At 47.5% G+C, this 16,914-nt stretch overlaps 1 protein-coding gene across 2 annotated transcripts in view; it reads left to right on the top strand.

The window, feature by feature from the left end:
* The first annotated feature begins 7,406 nt into the window (after positions 1–7,406).
* Positions 7,407–16,914, top strand: part of Dgkg (diacylglycerol kinase gamma) — a 179,116-nt gene continuing 169,608 nt past the window's right edge. The window contains exon 1 of one of the 2 annotated variants that reach the window (XM_010624203.3): positions 7,407–7,488. The gene's annotated coding sequence lies outside the window, so the exon portion shown is untranslated. The remainder of the gene's footprint in view (positions 7,489–16,914) is intronic. The other variant, XM_033762586.1, reaches the window with a different exon arrangement.

The raw sequence follows: 16,914 nt of genomic DNA on the forward strand, positions 1-16,914 counted from the left end.
CAGGCTTCAATAATGTGTGCTTTCAGTTTGTACAGATCTATAGAATGCACGATGCTCCCTACCTCCCACTTCTCTGTTAGCGCCTTAAATCTATTCCCATGGCCTCCAGGCCTGCCTGCTCCACACTTCAGCCCAGGGAGACAAGGTTTTGTAATGGCCACAAATCCTGAGGGAACCTGTGCTGGTGTGTGCCACTAGCCTAGCAGAGTTAGGGCCGAATGGTCCTAGTAATAGAGGTGACAGTCCTGCTCATCTCCTCATACCAGTAAGTAAATTCATAGAAAGATGGACCGGGGGTGTTCCAGGCTTCTCTCTCATCCTTCCACACCTGTTTGACTGTCTTCCCTCTAGACCCTTACTCCACAGCTCCTTCCCATCATCAACCTCTTCCCTGTATGGTCTATAATTTTTTTGGGGGGGTACTGGGGATCGAACTCAGCACCTTGCAATTTCAAGGCAGGTGGCAACACCACTGAGCTAAATCCCCAGCCCTGGTCCATAATTTTTGTTCCACTGCTGATCTGTGAGTCCCTCCAAGTCAGAAAGCAACACCCCTGTCTGCATCCCCAGTAGCTAACGGAGCATCTGGTACACAGGAGGTACCAAGAAGCGTTTGTTAGATAAACATAGTCACAAACGAGAAACAAAGTGCACTCCCTGCACCTCTCATTTTGATATTCCAAACTGGCTAAATTCCCAGAAACACCTAAACATTTATTTGCCGAATAAAATAAGCTGTGGAGATAGCCAGCGATCTGTGAGAATGCGATTTGGGAAAACTCAAGAGTCCCCATTCCACATCCTTCTAGGGCCAGCAAAAATCCTCTTCTCGGAGACAAATGGCTACAGAAACTTTAAAACCCAGACAGTTCCCTGCTTAGGAAAATGCTGTGTTCTGCAAATGTACTTACGAAGTCGTTGTTTGGAACTCAGAGTCCCTTTCTCCTCAACCGTGCTCCAAAGAGTAACTGACAGCAGAGCCCCGAGTTGAGACTCTCGCTCGCACAGCAAAGCAGTAGGAAACAGGGAGGCTCTACAGTGGAACCAATTTGATTCCTTTTCAACACCATAAAATAGACATATAGAATGTGTCAGGCACACTGTAGCCACCGTCCAAGGGGTAACTGGGAAGCGGTAAAGTGAGGCTTGAAATGGTTTCTCTTTCTGTACGGATGCTGAGAGCTGAGAAAGAACAAGTTACTTTTGGAGCAGTCACAGATCTGCTGGGGGCACCTGAGCTGCTGTTCAGCCTGGTTCTGGTGCTCGGGCTTCAGGTGGGAGGAGTCTCCTGAAGGGCTTGCTCAAAAGGCAGAGTTCTGATCTCTCCTCCCTCTCTCTCTCTCTCTCTCTCTCTCTCTCTCTCTCTCTCGGGCTTCCTCTGTCTGAAACAGACTCACAAGACTCCCTTCTCTCCCGTTTCCTTCTCCAGTGGGAGGAGAAGGTCGGTAACTACTTGCTGGTCACTTCATGGGATGTGGCTGGCTCGATTGAGGGTTAAGAGTGGGAGGAGGTGGAGGAAGAAAGAGAGGCCATTAACCACTTAACAAACATGAGGAGCTGAGATTCAGCTGCAGTGCCGGTGACTGGAATTACCAAAACTTTTGGGCGCTCTTAAAATGAACTCTGCCCCGAGTCCCTCCGCAGCACCACTGCCCTTCCAGTAGCTACCGAGCTACACCCTCGGAAGATGGGGAAAGGTGTGGTATTTTTATTATTGTTGTATTGCTCAACAACCAACTATATTAAAATCTGCTTGGAGAATCGAGGCAAAGATACCAAAAAACATAGCCAGGCAACCGTAAAGCAGCGTTTATAATGTAGTTCAGGCTGTTTGCAAGTGCTCTACAGGGAAAATGAAGCAAGCTCAGGTGGGAGAGACTCCCGTTAGAGGAAGGGAAGCCTGCTCAGGGGGCTTCTGCTTTCTCATGCCAGGCTGGGGGACCCGGAGCCATTGGCCTCCGAGCGCAAGAGACCATGCTCCTCCTCCTGCAGGCTCTGGGAGACTTAACGACAAGCCTCACCCACACGCTCTTGCTGCAAGAGTTGAAAATGGGAATAAACCTTCCCTCTGTCGTAGCCTCCGGCATCTACAGGGATGTTTAAATGCCTTTTAAAAATTCACCCTGATACTATTGATGCCCTACTATGTGCAGTTCCTGGGGCGTGACTGGAAGACAGGGCGCAGTCTAAGGAAGACCACAGATGAGGAAGCACTGGGCATAGAGAGCACACGAAAGTAACCGTGCTACAAGGCAGCCTGGTGTACGCACTAGAACTGGTGTACACGACGGGAGCATAGGGGAGAAAATGTTTACCCTTGTCTGGGCGGACTTAAGAGGTGGCAGTTTAGAAAGAACAAGAGAGACAAAACAGGCCATTCTCCCAGCCTGAGCGGGAGCGGGAGAGGGAGAGGGAGGGCACGTTTGGAAGACAAAGCTGATCACTTACCGGAAGTGTAAGAGAGGAGCAGGCTGCGGTCCCTTCACACAGGGCCATTTTAGGGGACATTTACTTTATGGTAAAGCAGGAATTCCAAACACTGGTCTATTTATCAGGACCCTGCTGTGTGACTGACACTGCTAGAGTGTTTGTAAACACTTCTCCTAGGGCTGGCAAAGGCCTACACGTAAGCATTCTGACCCCCATTGCACAGATGAGGAATGTGAGGCTTTCTGGGCTTTTAAACAGAAGAAGGATTCTGGGACCTATATTTTCAGAAAACAACTCTGACGGCAGCAGGAAAAGTAGATCAGCAAAGTGCCAGCCCTTAGGGGCTCCCTCAATTTCTCACATGCTGGGACACTTTGTACCCCCACATTGGTGGGCAAAAGATAAAGAAGTGGCCAGTATTTCTAAAAATGAAAAGATCGTCTCAAAAGTTCTGTGGGTCAGGCAGGCTTCAGAGAGTCTGGTCATTTATGGAATTAGAACCTTTTCCTCCCTGTAGTTCCTCTCAGCCTTCCCCATGCAAAGCTTTCCCTCCGGGAACTACAGTGATGCATTCCACAGCAGCCACTCCCATCCACGCAGGGCACAAATCAGACCTGGAGCGACGTAGCAACCAAAATTAGCCACTGCACAAGCATGGTAAAGCATAAAGATTAGAGTCCAACGCTCAAAGTACAGTGGGAGGGCAGGAGGCTTCTCCCTTCTTTTTCCCAGTCCTTGCTTCCTTCCCTTCTTTGCATCATCCATCTCCTGATAGGCAATAAATCGGGACCTTGGATGGGTGGGCGCCCCACTCACTCTCCGGGAAACTGAGTCTCGGTGGCCCAGAAACGCACTTTGTGTAGTGTCAGTGCCACTGCCAAGTTCCAGGAAGGGGCAGGTCAGAAACCTGTCTATTAGTCCGTCCAGAAGTCTGCCAGCTCCTTTATTAGGTTTTCATGTTAAAATACTTCTATCTTTAGGAGCGTGGAGACAGAGTTGCTGACCTGAATTACATTACTGTTTCTTAGGAAGCAGACAAGTGAGCAAATAACATAATTGAGCTTTTGGGAAGGGGGTTGTTTTCACAAACTGTTTAAGAGCACTGACTGTCTTTAATCATGGTACTTTACGTTTTTGCGCGACACTTCCAAAACTGACCAAGCTTTTACACAGAAGCATCTTCATCTAATCACTGCCCCACTCCTCAGTGGGCGTGTGTCTGTCCTCATTTTACAGAAGACTAAATTGAGGTATGGCAACACTGATTTCAATCTTTCAACTCCATCTAAATGGTCTACTTATTATTCTTAAAATCCTGGCTTTCCCCCAGGCTTCCTGTGGCGATTTTCCCACCTTGCCTTACAGAGGGGTACAAACCTGTGTGAACAGACAATAAGTAGCATTTGTTCTGTTGACAGTACGTAACAGAGCATCAGAGCCAGAAACTATTGTAGAGATATTTTCCAACTTCCTTATTCTACCTGCATTTGTTTTTTGTTTTTTGTTTTTGAGACAGGGTCTCACTATGTAGTTGAGACCGACCTGGACCTCACTATGTAGCCTAGGCTTGTCTCAAACTCACAGCAATCCTCCTGCCTCAGCCTCACAAGTGCTGGGATTAAAGGCATGCACCATCACGACCGGCTACCTGCATTTTTTTTTTTTTTTTTTTAAAAGCCTGAAAAAAATGAAAAGCCTGAACCCTAGAGCGGTCGACCCAGTCTGGACCCACAAATCCTATCATGTCAAAATTGTGACAATTCTGTCCCTCCCCACAATACTAGAACCCCTCTTAGAAACAGCCAGCATGAACAAACCCCAAGAGGAAAGTTACAGTTAAGTCCCAACTAATTCCAGTTCCCACCCTGTCATCATTGGGTGAAACAGAAAGATCCTATTAACTTCGGACTCGTGCAACATTAGCAGGGAGGGAGCTGGTAGATATTCTGGCTCGATGGTCTGCTTTGTGTGTGTGTGAGAAAGACCAGGCCTAGAAAGGAAAGCAGAGCCCGCCACCTGAGCTCAGGTCTCCCATTCCCCAGGCGCCAAGCCCACCTTGTGCTTGGTGGCCTGGTTCTCAGCTGTGCTCCCCCGACCAAGTGTCACTCGGTTTGTCAGAGACACTCAGGGTTAAAACTGCAGACGAAGGTACCGACTCAGCCCTTGCCTTGCTCTGGGGGTGGAGACGAGGCACTGTGAGTGTAAGCTGCTGACCCTGAAGCTGCGGGGAATGGAAGGGGTCGCCTTTTATCCAAACTGCCCTGTCTCTCAGAACCGAGGGTGACTGATTCCTCAGAAGGCTAGGAAGGGCATTAAGCAAGACAAGGGGCCTCAAACCCTGTGCTCAGAATGCGCCCCCCCCCGCCCCGATTCCCTGCCTCCAGCCCTTTGCTCACAGCTCTTTCCATAACCTAGAACCAGCACATGCTCCACTCCCACATCCGGCCCTCTCAAAGCCCAAGCCCCGCGCTGGTCTCCCTGCACACACCCTGAGAATCCACTGTACAACTTGGCGCTCAGTTCCGTGATTCTTTTATTGCTTCTTAACCATTTTGACTGTGTCATCGCTGACCCCGATTGCAGACGCTCTGAGGACAGGAATCAAGCTTCCTCTTCCGTATCCTACAGCGTACTGTGGAGCTCCACAGAAGAACAGAGATAAGAGCAGGCTCAGAGCTCCCGCTTCTAGATTCTTCCCACTGTACCTTGGTCTTCACAGACAGCAAACGCTCAGCAAATCCTCTGGTTGCAACATGGCTCCAAAGTTCTCAAATAAAAAAGCTCAGCTGCAGGGGCCCTGTGCAAAATGGAGAAAAGGCACCCTCCCTCTGGACAGACAGCCCTGCTAGGATGCATGGACACATGGAGCATGGGGCGGATTTCAGCCCCTCGGCTGGCTGCTCTGTACAGCGAGCTCTCTGTATGGAGCTGGGGCTCCTTGTAAGGCTCACAAAATCCGTCTCTCCACAGTCCTTCTAGGCTCTCCATTCTGATGAGGAAAGGTGGCATCAGATACTTCCCCATCCCTCTTTGCCTCTCACACAACCCTTGAAGGTCTCACACGTTCATGCAAACCGGGATCCACACAGTCTCTTAGCCCTCTGTGTAATCACTGTACATCTACTCAGGTGCTTGATTCCTCACTGCCCAGAATTATCCCCCCCAAAAAAAATCCATTCACAAACAAACCAGGTGAACAATATTAACCTCACAAGTGACATATCTTATAGGAGCGAGTACTTGTATATTCCACTGTGCAGCAAACTATTTGCCAATCTGTGCAAGTATTTCCACTCTCCAAATCCTTGCTTTGCAGCTCCGTCCTCAGAATTTCTTTCGCTATTCTTCCTCAACCCAATCCCAACCAAGTTGAAGCTCTCCACTCTACTTTAGTGTGTCTTTCCCATCCATCCCATCCAACTTATTCTCTTCCCACTCTAACAGGCAGAACATTCAATGTTGCCCCAACTCCCACCTCCAACCATCCATCCTTTGTTCATACAGCTAAATACATGCTTCCCTTCTGTGTAGCCTCCTTTAGAACAGACAGAGCCAGGATGGTTTTCTTGTGATACACCGGAGAGCGTTTTCCTCCGTGAAAGATACAGCTCAGAAGCTCAAGATGGAATCTTCCACATCTATTCAACAGGGTAGCCTCGTGCCCAGGTTCTTCCTCTGCCAAGAACTAGACGGGAACAATTTCAAGCCCTTTCTGTCTCTCCACCCCTCTTTCATTCCCAAGGAAGGCCCAAGACTGGAGTCAGGAGAAAGTACCTGAAGATAAAGTAGGAGCTTCATAAGTAACTGTGAAACGAATGAGTCAGTGAGGGAAAAGGAAACAAGAAAGGATGGAGGAAGAACTAATAAAAGAGCACCTTCACCAAATGCCTTTCAGTCTCATTTAGGAAGCTTTGAGAACCAAGCTGGGGGATGGGACAGAGTGTGAATGGTGGGTGGCTGGATGAAGGAGGAGCACAGAATGCTGCTTTCAGCTTTGCCTTTGTCACCAGGTGGAACCTTGGAGATGTCGCTGAGTCTCAGATCCTCTCCTGTCCCGTGAGCCTTGCCCGCAGGTGGCCCGGTGTGTGCACTGACCGTCAGGGTCCTCGGGGCTATTTAACACAACATTGCAGCTTCTTCCCCCAGTGCCCAGACACCCAGGGACCCTCAGCACCTCTGCACTCTGCAGAAAGCTTTTCTTGGCTACCGTCCTGGCCCAGGGACCTTCACTGCCTGCTGGCAGAAAAGAATTCTCAGCTGTGGAAACTAGTAAACTGCACATATTTTACAGATGAGAGTCTAAACTCCCGGTGACTCTAAATGTTGTGCGAAATGGACAGAAGTCATCCTGCTGGTGTGACATGCCTGAAATAGCATCGCCACCAACATGCGTACATGCACGTCATGGAAAAAGAAGCAGCAGAAGTCCCAGTGCCTGGGCCAGGGCCGCTGCGCCATTCCTCACCCCTCTCTTCCAGCCCACTTTCTGTGCTTTTCTAGATTTTTTTAAAGAAGTGGTCTACTTGCTCTGCAGGAAAACAGTCCAGTGTCACTTGAAAGTAAAGTGGGGAATTTAGGAAGACGGCCCTGAAATGCCATCAGTCTACTGCCACCCAGCCAGGGTTGTCAGAGGCACCCCCCACACACACCCACACACACAACAGGGCTGGTGATCTGGACACTAGGGGCATTGAGTTCCTGGGAAACAGAACTTCTTGATCTTTTATTTATATATTTTTTTCTCTGATTTGGTTGGGATATTTAAGCTAAACCAGACTCCGAGGTTTCTAGGCTGAGAAAAGGAATTGCCATGGGAGATATTTGGTCAAACATGTGTTCTCCGCCTCCAGGTGAGCTGGCCTCTAGCCCCCAGGACTGCTGAGTCCTTTCTGCACCCCCCAAACCCCGAACTTCTTCTCCTCCACCTCCTCCTCCTCTTCCTCCTCCTCCTTCTCCTCCTCCGAAAACCATAGTGCTGCCAGGAAGAAGCGCCCTCATGATGCCCGCGCCCAAGTTGCACCAAAGGGACGCAGTTTCCCACTGAACGGATCCGCATTGGTGTGTGGGCGCGCGCGGGCGCGCTCGCGCCTCCGTGTGTGTGTGTGTGTGTGTGTGTGTGTGTGTGTGTGTGTGTAGCATGTGCATGCGCGCGCGTGTGTGTGGCGGGGGCGGGCTTTGCGCCCGGGGGCAGAGCTCCGCAGTGAGAGTGGCAGCTGGACTTGCCAGGCTGCGAGGGACAGGGCGCAGAGCCGCAGTGCCGTAGTAGCGGGCGGCCGAGACAGACCGCCGGAGAGAACCGCTGATCCCTGAGCAGAGGCCGAGGACCCCGGCGCTGCCTGGCCGCAGGCGGATCGCCCGATCTCCGCGCGCCCCGGGGCTGCCCCCCCACCAGAGGGCTGCGCGGGCGGGAAGACGCCCATACGCCAGCTTCGGTCCCCTTTCTGCCTCTCGGTTCCTCTTTTCCTCCCAAGTAAGGGAATAAACTGTGAGGAAGGAGCGCCCCGGGCAACCGCGCAACCAAGTGTTGCTTGGTGAGGTAAGACCGACCGCTGCCGGTGCGACGGAGGAGGTCTCGAGTTTGGGGGTGCGGGGGAGTGGAGCAACTTGGGCAAGGAGGACAAGGAAGTGGCCGGTCCCTTGGTCAGGAGAGGGGCTGCAGACGAGGTCACGGAGCCCACCCTGACAGTGCCACCTGCCACCGAGCCCCGTTGGAGAGGATGCTCCGCGGAGGGTTGCGGACTCGGGCGGGAAGGCTCAGGCTTCCCGGCGATTAGGCCACCGGGTGGCAAAGACTCGCGAAAGGAAGGCGGCGTTGCTGCGGGCAGTTCGCCCAAGCAACTGGTCTGCTCTGTCCCCTCCCGGTCTCACCTTGGCTCTGGCACCCGGCGTGCGATCCGGACAGCGTGAGAGGTGCGAAGAGCAGGGGACATTTTCCCTAAGGTCCGACCGCGAAGCCTGTGGGGTGACGCGCTTAGAGGAAAGCTGCAGAGCAGGAGAGGGTCGAGACCTGCCCAGTCCGAGTCGGGCGTCGGTGGGGCTTGGGGGCTGCGCATCCCGAATCACCTGTAGGGCTTTTGAAAACTCCACCTCCGGTGCAGCTTACCTACCCTGCAGCTCCTGCGATTGCTCCCTTCTTCCTCTGGACCAGGGATCTAGAGTTTGGGGAGGGGGCTATGGAGTTGTAAAAAGCCCTACAGGTGACTCGGACTCGCCGCCTCCAGCCTCGCCATCACTGCGGCGGAGAGCTCGGGACGGGGCAGAGGTGACGCTGGCCACACGGAGAAACCGGGCTGTGGGGCTCTGGGCCGGGGGTCTCCGCCCGCGGCTGGGGGCTGCGGCGTCGCGAAGGTGATTTGTGGCCGAGTCGCGGGGGCGCTCCTGTCCCTTGGCCTCGTGAGCGCGCGCTGTGACCCCGCTGGGGGAGCAGGGCCCGGGGACAGGGCTGCTCGTCTTGCTTTCGTTTCGGGGGCTGGGGGACGCACCGTGGGTTTGGGGTTGTACAGCGGTCACCTCCAGGCGCGATGAGGGACAACGGTCCGGACACGACCGGAAACTGCCCCTCTGGTCCGGATGGGGGCGTCGACCTCGTCATTTCGGCGCCTGGGATTCCCTGTTTATAAAATGCCGCTCTCAGAGCCACTTGCTAACCACAAACACCCTCTCTGTCAATGAAGGACATCTGAGCAGAGGGCGCAAATGGCAAGGTTTGGTCAGAAACGCCAGCGCGCGCTCACACCCCTATATGCTTTCTGGCCTTCTGGTTCCGGGGACTTTCGGGGGACGCAGGAAGGTATTTTCGCTGTTTGTCGTGCTAGAGAGGGCTATTTTTGCCAGAATTTCTCTGAATATAAACTATACTCGTTACAACGACTGGTACTCAGCTAACTTCTGGTGTTCTCCTGATCTAAGTCCTTTTTTGCCAATTGGTCTTTCATGTGTTAGTCCATCTACGGACGATATTACAAGTACCTTCTAGGAGGGGTCTTGGGCTGGAAGCCAGTAGATGAGGCTTTCCTACTTTACAGTTTTAGGTAGTGTTTGGTTCAAATCAATCATATTATGGGGGCGAGAAGAAACATCGCAACAGCTTGGAATGTAGACTCTCAGAGATGCGAGGGAGGAACCGCTAAGAAAGCGGATTCCAGTTTCCCCTCTGCTCAGACTCCCCAGGCAGCACCCTCCACAGGTGTCAAGGACCCCCCACCCCGACACTGTCAGAGGCCCGGGCTGGGCTGCTCCAGCTCCTCCCCTGGAAGGGTAAGGAGAAAAGGAAAGGGAAATGCTAATTCATTGTGGGTAAGTTCTATTTTTAAAAATATCTCATTGTGTTACACCATTATGATATACTCTTTTAATATAAAGCTAATTCGTGTGCATTAAAGAAAATTTGGGAAATTGAAAAGTATGCGGAGAAATTAATACATCGCCCATAATTCCACCAACCAGACCCCACACTGTTAATATATTGGCTTATCTCTTTCCATCTATTTCTAAGCCTTGAAGTCATACAGTCCATAGAGGGCCAACATATATAGGTAACCTAATAAATGTACCTTTGGTGGTGTTAAGCATCTTATATTCATTATGTCATTTAATCCTCAGAGTTCCTCTGAGATAGGTATATTATTATCAACCGCATTTTTCTAGGATGGCAAAGAGTTCAGGTGACTTGCTAAGAGCACACAGCTAGTAAGTGGCAGAGCCATAACTCACACCCAGGCTGTCTGACCCCAAAGTATGGTCACTTAGCATCTGGAGCTATTGCTTCCCCCCACCCTTAATTGGTGCTATAGCAAAAGTCCTCCATGATCATTCATCCCGGCTGCAAGTTATTGCGCTGTTCATCATTTAAGTTGTTTCCTCTCCTTAGCAGCTACCAAAAAACCCACAGCAAGGTCTTTACTGCACACAATTCCAGTTGCTTACTTTGGGTACATGGCAGGAAGTAGGATCACTGGGCCAAAGGGCATGACTGAGGATTGCCAGTATACATGAGAAGCCATTTTTCAAAAGGGCTACACCAGTTTAAACTCTCAGTGTGTTATGATTTATATTTCCTGCAGTTATTCCCTGTTGGTCTATATAAACTATTTTTTATCCAAAGCACTTCTGTTCACCAGAGGGAACTCTATCATAAGGGTCAAAGCAGGTGATCCTTAGGGATTCAAATTGCCCAGAGGTTCTCACAAGACCCAGCTACACCACAAGACCACCCCTTGTAGGAGAAGGAGTCATGCACATCACCCTCCTTTCACCTCAAGGATGAGTATGGAAGCCATACCATAAAACTATACCCATTTTTATTTGAGCAACTGTCAGCTGCAGAATTCTTTGACTGGCCAGCATCCTATATTTTGAGCAAATGAAACTATTGTTTAAAATACATAAATGTGCATAGCATCCCACTTCTCTGCACAAATAATTATGCTAATCTTCCCTCCTATGAATGGGCATCACTATCAATATCCGAATTCAGCAAGCTTGACCAATCAGTAAGATCTTCTTCACACATTGGCCATAATCACAGCATGCTAGCCACATCCAAAGCTGTTACAAAATCCCATAGTGGGAGTTGATGTCATCTTATAATAAAGCTTGTCTGAAAAAAAAACTGTCCATTGGGGTTTAGACTTCTGAGCTGCACCTATAGTACACGTGCATATATTCACTTCACTGCAGTAAAATTATTTATTTACTTCTCCCCCACTAGACGGCAAGCTCCCTGAGGGCAGAAGCCATGACTGATTCTTCCCTGTGCCCTCTACACATGAGATTTTATAGATGTATAACTGACAATGAAATGTAATGAATAAACAAATGAGAATTTTCCAGGTGCTTTGTATGGATTTCTCTTTCAATACATTTTTATTCTGTTCATCTTGATCAGTCTCAGAAATGTACCCGAAAGACACCTACAGCTGTGCTATCTATTCTCACATGTGGCTCTTTCCAAGGCCATGTACATCTTTAAAATTAAATTAAACTAAAAATTCAGTTCCTTGGTCACACTAGTCATGTTTCTAGTGCTGCAGCACCACGTGTGGGTTTTGGCTACCATGTTGGAGAAGACACATGTACAACATTTCCTTCATCCCGAAAAGTTCAACTGAACCATGCTGATTAGACAATCAGCTTGGTGCAGGCACGGGGTGTGCCTGTCTGTTTTGCTTTCTACCCTGTCTTCTGCTTTTGTTTTTGTTTTTTGGTACCGGGGGTCGAACTCAGGGCCTTGTACTTGCGAGGGAGGTAGTGGAACCACTGAGCTAAATCCCCGGCCCGCTAACCCTGTCTTCTGTACTGGCATACGGCCTGGCCCAGAGGAATTGGAGGGAGCAGTAGTAGTAAATGTAATAGTAACATTAGCTGTCGCATTTATCGGCATCTACTCCTGGTCTCACATTGTGATGTAATTGGACATGTATTGTCTCACTATAAGCCGATGTTAAGCCCATCTTGTGGAAAAGGAAGCTGAGTTTCAGAAAGTTTGACCAATTTGCTTGTGTTTGCAAAGCTGATAGGAAAGGCTGAGTTTAAAACTCACACCTGTAAGATTTCATAACTTATTCTCTTAGGTATTTCACTTTACTGCCTCAATAATTGACGTATATGCTGAGGTTGTTGAGAATTACCACCATCTTGGCTTCCCAGGAAGTCAAAGAAAGGGTATTTTTGAAGGCATTTCAAAGAAAATAATTGGTATAGATTTTTGTGAAAGTAAATGGCATTTCAAGAATGCAAAAGGGTGCTCAGGAGGCCTTCTCCCTGGATGAGTTAGATAAGAAGAGAGGAAGCCACCCACTGCTCAGAGGACCAAAAGCTTGGAGAGTGAACCAGCCAGAGAGCATCCTCAGGGAGTCCTGTCACCAGCTCCCAAGAGCAGTGCTGGCTTGGCCAAGTCCCACCACCCACAAATGGTCTAAATTGGCTCTCTGCTCCTGGGCCAGAGCCCTTTCTACTGCTCCACCCTGCCTCACAGGCCACTTGCTGCAGCACCCCAGTTGTTGTCACTCTTGCCCCAGTTTTCTCCAATTTCTGTGTTCTTAAAGAATAAAATGCAGACTTTTGTGGGAGGCCTAACTAATCAGCACTGAGCCAGTGAGATAATCACCCCCTTTCCTGTTTCTGTTGAAGCTCTCTAAGTTCCGACTAACTAGGAATCTATATGATCGATACCTGGTGAGCCTGGCGCCAAGCAAAACAACCCATTCTCTCTTAAACTTGTCTTTGAGCTCTCCTGCTCCCCACTGCCCCCCCCCAGCTTGTACAGATGCTATATGGGGTACAGATATGGACCTTTGCATTTAGTCTTCATTTTGTCTTGCTCATTTCAGTCTCATTGATTTCCTGCCACTCCCGAGTGTGGTGAACATGACTTTTTTATGTAAGTCATCAGTAAAATTTATTATAGGGTTGTGAGGTATTTCATTATAGGCTCCCTAAATATATTCATTCAATAATCAAACATTAGCCTTAAGACTATATTCAACATAGTTTATTATCATTTAGCACATATTCTCTGTTATTAAAAAGATTATTACAGGAATCTCATCAAAGGTCTTGGTAGATTCTCTATCACTGGTAGGCGCTTGAACTTCCCAATAACTTGGTCAAAGAAGCAATTCTGTTTGTCCAATGTAAACTATTTTCATCAAACTCATGTTGGTTCCTAAAGATCAGGACTTCATTATTAAAGCTCATTCCTCGTCTCATTTCAGGATGTTTCCTGAAGTTAACACCAGTCTCTCAAGATACGAAATGTTTACAGATTATTTCCCTATGTAAAATAATATAGACCTGTATTTGCCTGAAAGTGATGGTGGTAATGATGGTGGTGATGATGGCTGTTGGTGATGATGTTAGTGGAGATGATGGTGGTGATTTTGGCAACTTCCCTACTCTATAAGTCTTGACAGTTTAAGGATTGCAGTCTTGTTAACTCGGTTGCATCTTGTCTTAGCATCATGAGATGTTATTCAATTAGGAGAAGAGACATATCAATTTGAGACACATCTAAGAGCTTCTAGCATCATAGAAATGAGATGAGGGAGGGAGACAAGAGAGAATGTGGTTCTAGGCCTTCATCTCATAAAGCTAGGAACTCATACTAGGTGCCTGGAGTCTTAGCTGCTCCAGAGGCTGAAGCAGAAGGATTTTGAATACCAGGCCAGCCTGGACAACATAGCAAAACACCCAACCCCACACCTCCAAAAACAGTAACTAAAATAAGGAGCATCAGATCCAAAAGGAGAAGGGCCTTTGCTGGAGTCACACAGCCAGGGCAGAAATCAAGATCTCTACGTTTTGAACAGGGCTTTCTCCTTCTTCTCTAAAGAAGATTAAGGCTTTGCTTTGTGCACATATATCCATTTCTATTTTTAGAATTAGCCTTTTATTTCAAGTCATGATGCCTCAGTGAAAATTGAAGACTCTTTCCTGGCATCATAATGTGAAAAGGGGAAGGAGAAGAAAGCTTGAGAACTCTCAAGTGGGAAGTGGAACTAAAAGTTCCATTTCTATGATTCTAGAAACTCTTAGATGTGTCTCAAATTGATACATGTCTCTTATCCTAATTGAATAACATCTCGTGATGCTAAGACAATATGCAACCGAGTTAACAAGACTGCAATCCTTAAACTGTCAAGACTTATAGAGTAGGGAAGTTGCCAAAATCACCAGGAAGATGGGGATACAGAGAGAAAAGGTTCAATTAAGAAAAGTTCATTTTCATTAAAAAGATCACCATATTTTCCATGCATACAATACTTAGAAGATGACATTGCATTTACATGCATGATCTCTCTTGAGTCCAGTTATATAGATGTCACCAGCCCCATTTTATAAGTAGGATTTCACCATGGAAAAGGGGTGAAAGAGAAAAAATCTAATGGCCACAGGGCAGCTGACAAACCCAGACTTGCCTGCTCAAGTAATCACTGGCCCTCACTCTTTTTTTTTTTTTTTTTTTTTTTTTTTTGTACAAGAAATCAAACTCAAAACCTTGCATTTGCCAGAAAGGTGCAGCACCACTGAGCCACATTCCCAGGCCCCCTCACTCTTTTATGTGTGGTGTACATGGGGAGTTTTCTCCTCTCTTGGGCCATGAGCAGTGTCATCTACACAGGAAGTGAGTTTTCTCTTTCTTGATAGCCTATCTGGTGTGAAAGCTGCCAACAAGCATGGCCACTTAGATGCTCAGATGTCAAAATGCTTGAAATGTTTTCATGCCCTGGTGCATTTCTTCACCCCTCTGCTCTAGGACGGTGGCTCATAGAACTTCATCAGCTGCCTCAGTATCCTCACCCTCGGTTAAATAAACTAGAGAAAGCTCTCTCCCTCTCCCAGAGGGCCAAGGTGCTTTTTCTGGAATCCTTGAGAGCCATACAAAGTGTAGTCTAGACACCCCCAGTCCCTACCCCAATGTCCACAATCCTGAGAACATGCTGGCCAGTTTCTCATGCCGCCATGGCCACCATGTGTTGGCTGATCAGAGAGTGATCTCAAACTATCAGGATTTAGGACCTCAAATAGTAGGCTCACAAAGTTCATGCTGTCCTAAATCCCTCTTCATACAAATGATGGCAGATACACTCCTGAGGAAACTCACTCAATCATGAAACCGATGCTAAATCAACAAGTGTATATTGAACACCCAACTCAGCTAGGCAGTTTCTGGGGAGGACCAAATGGGTTTCCAATTGGGTGGAAAAGAGCCAGAAGCAGATATAATGCTTGACTGTCTTGAGATGAGAATCAGCGTGAGTCCTTTCCCCAACTGGAGAAGTTATTGGGTCAAGGAGGTCAGGTAACTCTCTCTGGAGTAGACGAGCTGGAACAGTAGAAGTTAAGTGCGGAGTGTGGCTAATACACTCTAGGTGGAGTGAACAGTGTCAACAAAGGCTCAGAGGCAGCTCAGCGATGCTGCTGGGAGGAAAACCGTGAGCCAGAATGTGGTGGGAGATGAGTCCAGAAGTGTGAGCAGGAGCTGACCTACGGGAGATTTGTCTGTCGTGTTAAAGATCACAATGTTTGTATTTTCTTTAGACAGTGATGCGGAGGGAATTCGGAATTTTAAAATGGGACTATATTGTTAGATTTTAACATTGGAACAATTCCCTAGGCTGTGCTGTGGGGAAGAGAGAAGACAGGAAGCTGGGCTGCCCATGAAAGGTGTTGGTGGGAGTTTAGGTAATCCGAAAGCTGACTAAATAGTAGTACAGATGGAGGGAAGGACAGAGGGAAGGACCGAGACCTGCATGTGAGAGGAGTGACAGAGACAGGAACCAAGGACAGCTCCCCGGGCTCCTGCGTCGCACTCCTGGGAGAGGAGCGGTTTCATCACCAAGAAAATCAAGGAATGAGTGCAGAGTGAGGTTAGCTAGTGAGTTCAGCTCGGGGCGTGTTAACACTGGCGATGTCAGTGAGGGATCCAGATGGAGATGCAGTTGGATAGATAAGACATTTTGCAGAATTCAAATCCTGCAGTGGAAGCAAGCATGTTGGAACAAAACAGAAAACGAAAGACGAATGTAAATCTCTACCATACTGACAAAAAAACAACAAACACACACATGAAAAAATGGAATGAGTGAAAAATGATGCCAGCTGCAAATGCATTAAATACATACAGAATTTTTAGAAAATGAAAAAGGAAATGGAAGATAAATTGTAATAAAAATATAGAGAAACTATAAAGTAGTTCATGGTATTTTAGGAAAATTAAAAGTATGTTTTGCTGAAAGTTATTAATCATAAGAATAAAAAATCTGATATCAGGAACGATTTTACTTTCTTTTTTTTGGTACCGGGGATTGAACTTGGGTCCTTGCACTTGGGAGGCCGGCAGCAGAACCACTGAGCTACATCCCCGGCCCCAACAATTTTACTTTCAAAGAAAAAAGTAAGCAAGTATCAGGCATTCTACAACATTAACTATCAGAAGGAAGTGAGATAGAGCTAAAGAAGTTTGAAGCAATAAGACTTTGATACACAAATCTGTATTCTGAAATATGTGAAGTAAAGAAAGTACCCAGAAACCAGACCACTGAATTTTTGTATTGAAAAAAAATGTTCACTCAAAATATTCTGGTCAACAGGGAAATTAAAGAATGTTAAAAGTTGGGAATGGAAAAGACATGATATAAAAACTAAAACAGACTTAAAGTGTAAATGTTATCAATATGGTCATGAAAGAAAGCAATCATAAAACATTATTCTTAACAAAGATTCACAAGACATTTAATTATAATGACCCGATTCTAAAAACTCAGGTTAAGTCATTTGTGACCAACACAGAAGGAACTGGAGATCATTATGTTAAGTAAAAAAAGGCAAGTACAGAAAGACAGGTACTGCACAATCTTACTCATATGAGAAACCTAAAAAGTTGGTCTGGTCTAAAGGTGTAGGGAAGGTGGGATGGGTAGGAGAAGGGTAATAAGGGAAAAGAAAAAAATGTGAGATAATGAAAAGATGGAAATAAAGTGT

Source organism: Fukomys damarensis, unplaced genomic scaffold (genome assembly GCF_012274545.1).
Source record: "Fukomys damarensis isolate Sample0158 unplaced genomic scaffold, DMR_v1.0_HiC HiC_scaffold_12, whole genome shotgun sequence".
Lineage (NCBI taxonomy): Eukaryota > Metazoa > Chordata > Mammalia > Rodentia > Bathyergidae > Fukomys > Fukomys damarensis.